The following is a 4,598-nucleotide window of genomic DNA, read 5'->3' on the forward strand; positions in this document are numbered from 1 at the left end:
CCAAAACTGGTACCAAATCTATTAAATACTGCCTTATGTCTAAAATTAAAATTGTTTTTGAAATGTGGTTCCTTTTTTAATAACATTTGAATAACTCGAGTTGGTTGCCAGAATCTTCTTGTTTTGACGTCCGAAAGTTTATAATTTGAAAATTACAAAAGGATGTCCAACAATTTGGTCCAACAAAAAACCAAAACCCAGCACAGTAGGGCACGATTCCTCGAATTTCCAAACATTGAACATTGCCTCACCTTAGAAAATACGAGTGAAATTCTGAAGAGATATTCGATTATTTTGAACAAACGAGAAATTGCAACCCAACACGATAGGGTACTATTCCCCAAATTGCCAAACATCAAACATTTTTTTCGTTTTAAAGGGTTTTTAGAAAACGTGAGTGAAATTCCGAAGGGATCTTTGATCGTTTAGAACAAATGAAAAAAGCGTAACCCAGCACGATAGGGCACGATTCTCACATTGCCAAACATTAAACATCCTTTGTTTTGAAAGGTTTTTAATAACCATGAGTGAAAACCTAAAGGAATATTTGATTGTTTTGAACAAACGAGAAATCACAACCCAACACGATAGGGCATGATTCCCGAATTGTCAAACACCGAGCATTACCTTCGTTTTAAAGGATTTTTAGAAGACATGAGTGAAATTTTGAAGGGACCTTCGATTACTTTGAGCAAACGAGAAATTGCAACCCAACATGTTAGGGCACGATTCCACGAATTGTCAAATATCGAATATCGCCTTCGTTTTAAATAATTGTGAAACTAGCTTAAAATGTATTAATTCGATTTGAAATAAGACGAAATTAACCATAAAATTTGGATTTTATAAAACCACATTCCAAAAATCGAGTGGAAAACGATGATATGGGATGATGATATATGTGTACGCATCAAAATACGACAATGGAAAAATGAAGATAATACAATTTATTTAATCAACTACAAGAACTTAAATGACTAAGCATAACTAGTTTGGAAATATAACTCCATCTCAATCATGCATAGAGAATAATTAACATGACAATATGAAACAACGAATGAATAATGTAATGATAACATGCATGGCACAACGTAACATGACTACTACTAGATACACAAAACAAAAATGCAAAGCAACGAAGTAATATGGTATGAAACTATTCCAAAAAATGATAAATAAATGGACACATAAAATGTAGGTTGACAAATTTGTATATAAAAAGAAAACTAGGGATAGATATATATAACTTTGAAATGGATATTATAGAATGAAAGTTTGAATCAAGTTGCATGTAAAATATTTTAAACACAAATATATTTAAGAGTTGATAAACTACATGATGATTTAAATAATATATAATGCAAAAGAATAATAAGGATACAAGATGAGATATAACAGACAAAATAGATTTATAAAAAAATATATATACACGTAAATCTATTAAAAAACATGAGATTAATAATAAGATACCTATAAATTCTTTTTAAAATAATCTAAAAATTATACACATCCTTATATCAAAACATTTAAAATAATAGACTATATATACACAAAAGCAATATAATATAAAGATATACTCAAACAACAATAATTTTATAATTACAAAAAAACAATGAAATTTCCAAAATTATTTCATATACATAAAGAAAATACTTGATAAATCACAAAGCAAAAAGTGTTTTAAATAAAAAAAATATTAAAGTAATAAGTGTATTAATATATACATATGATTTTAAAAGCAAGTACACGCAAAATAACATTGAAATATATGTAGGGCTAAATTAATTTTATTATAAACTACATAGTAGATTTAAGAACATACTTGTATATGTAAGAAAACTACAAATATAAAATGTATAGATTAAATACGAGTGTCCACAATGTATATACATATAATGACAATAGCTCAAAAGACATTACATGGGTTATATAATGCAATACAAAAATAAGTTTTAACAAGGTATGTCAAACAACATAAGGTTAATATATATATAATAAAATTAGCTTTAATACAAAGTATCCGTGTGTATATATATATATATTTAAACAAGTGGTTATATGAGAATGTTAAAATAACTTAATGCACAAAGAAATTCAAAGTGACTTTACAAAACAAAACAAAGTTGTGCATGTACAAATATACATGTATATAGAAAATAAAATAAAAATATTAACATAATAAAAAGAAACTTCAAGACAATCGTATGAATAAGTAGTTAAGAATACAAGTTATAAACTAAAAGGGTTTAATTAGAATCAATCCAAAATCAAAGGGATAATTTGAAAACAAAACAATAAAAAAGGGACTAATGTGTAATGCGCGCAAATGCACAGGGGCTCGATCTGGGAATATCTCAGGCTCCCAAAACGCAGCACACACGTACTGATCAGACTGCAATAAAGCGCAAATCGCAAGCCTAAATCAAAAAAAAAAAAGAAGAAGACGCATAAGGCCTGCGCGAATATGGAGGACCTGGCGTGCAAGCCTAAAAAAAAAAAAGAAGACGCATAAGGCGCATTCGAAGGCCTGCGCGAATATGGAGGACCTGGCGTGCAAATTTCCCGCTCTGCATGAAAAGGCGCGGATCCGGGTCGCTATCCAGGTTGACGCGCGGACCTCCAATATCCCCAAACGGCGCCGTTTGGTTCTTTGCCTAAAATTTTAAAGAAAAAGAATGGCATTTTGCCATTTTCTCTAGTTACAGGCCAAATACCCACTTGTTAGGGTTTCAGCGCCGCAACCTTCACCCCTAGGGCCGACTCTTGGGTTTCACCGGCACTCAATGTGCCTCCACCGCCGCCAAGACCCAAGGCTCCCCCTTTTAATTTCGTTTCCACGCCAGAGGGACTTCGACGCCGAACCCGTAGGCATAATCAGGTAAACCCTTCTCCTTTTTTTATTTTCTTATGAAAAAAAACACATGCAAACTTCAAAGAAGAAGATCCATTCCAAAAAGGAAAAGAAAAATGAGATTTAAAATCACCTTTCAAAAAATATCGACTTGATTTTTCGTATTTTTATATTTCTGTGTGCTTAATATGCGTGTGTTCGTAAGTAACCATTACAAAGATTGAATAGTTGGCTTTATAGCCGAAAAGAAATTAAAAGAGAAAAATACAAATAATTTCCTATTGGCTGCCATTCTCGCTGCTGTTTTTTGTTTCCTTTCGCAGGTACAGGTGCGTGGCTTGTGTACGAGGCTGTACTGGCGTACAAGGGTTGTTGACGTGGAGGCACGAGCGGCGTTGGGGCTGTACGGCGGCTGAGAGCTGTGGCGCAAAGAGAGAGAACCCTAATGGTCTAAAGTTGTAATTTTTTGGGCCTATCGGGCCTGTATTTGGGTCTTGGGTCTTTAATCATGTAACTTGGACTGTTATAAGACTTGGGTTTTATATTTATTTATTTTGTATTTATTTTGGGTTTCAAAGGGGCCGAGCAAATTGGCCTGTTTACAACATTGATAGCAATAAATCTCTTACATGAATTATATCTACATTTTCGAATTTAAAGGACTTAGCTGTTCTTGGCTTTCTACCTAGAGGCAAAGCTAGGGGCTGGTAGGGGCCCCACCCCCAAAAATAATAAATTATTATTTAGACTTTTTAAAAAAATTTAAAATTTTAAATTAGTAAAGGTAAATTTGCACTTTGGCTCCCTTAAAATTATAAAAATTTAATTTAATACTTTAAAATTATAAAGATATAAACTATAAAAAGTTAAACTTTCATTCAGCTTCCCCTAAAAAATTGTTTTGACTTCGCCCCTATTTCTACCATTCACTCTTATCCACTAATCTTAACCTCAAATTGATAGAGTGTAGGCTCTATTCGTAAATCGATGAAAACTTTAATGAAACTTTCAGAAGTTAGAAACAGAAGATGAATTCTATCAAAATATAGAATATATTATGGAAGGAGTATCTTTAACCTAACCCTTAGTCTATTTATAGAGAAAGTAACAAGAATCTCAGTCAAACAAAGTGTAACCAAAATAATAATATTTTAATAGAAAAATTGACTCCTGCTAGGAAAGTATATGTAAGGGTTAGTAGCACACCTTCTATTGGGCTAGGGTTTGCTCCCCACTCTATTAAACAGGGCTTTGTTGGGCCTCATAATTTATTGGGTCAATTATATGTGTTATCCGATTTTTAAATCTTCATATAATTTATCCAACTCAATAAATATATTTTCTATGCCCAAAATTATTATTTATTCATTTAATTAATTAAATTATTTTCTCAACCTAGTTCTAATTTCTTTAAAGTCATGACAATTTTATCATACTAGAATTTACGAGTAAATGAATTTATCAACTTGTTCTCATAAAACTATGATGAAATTGATTTAATTTTCACTTCGAACTTTAATTATTTAATTATAAAAAATTAATTAATAATTCAAAAAAATTAATTAATTTCCAAGCCATATCTTGTTTATAACGAGAAAATGCATTCATTGTGAATGATGATATATGCAATCTATTTATCTAGTTCGTTGTTTCACAATTTCATGTCATTGATTAATGCAAATCATCATGGTTATATTGAGCTAGCAGAGGGACCACTTAGACATATATAATTAGAGTTCAAAAAATT

At 31.3% G+C, this 4,598-nt stretch overlaps 1 long non-coding RNA gene across 1 annotated transcript; it reads left to right on the top strand.

Moving 5' to 3' along the window:
* The first annotated feature begins 2,327 nt into the window (after positions 1-2,327).
* On the top strand, positions 2,328-3,494 carry LOC107959902 (uncharacterized). Its single transcript, XR_001701001.2, has 2 exons — positions 2,328-2,878; positions 3,175-3,494. It is a non-coding gene; the product is annotated as an uncharacterized lncRNA (long non-coding RNA).
* Positions 3,495-4,598: the final 1,104 nt, after the last annotated feature.

This window comes from Gossypium hirsutum, chromosome A05 (assembly GCF_007990345.1).
Source record: "Gossypium hirsutum isolate 1008001.06 chromosome A05, Gossypium_hirsutum_v2.1, whole genome shotgun sequence".
NCBI classification, from domain to species: Eukaryota; Viridiplantae; Streptophyta; class Magnoliopsida; order Malvales; family Malvaceae; genus Gossypium; species Gossypium hirsutum.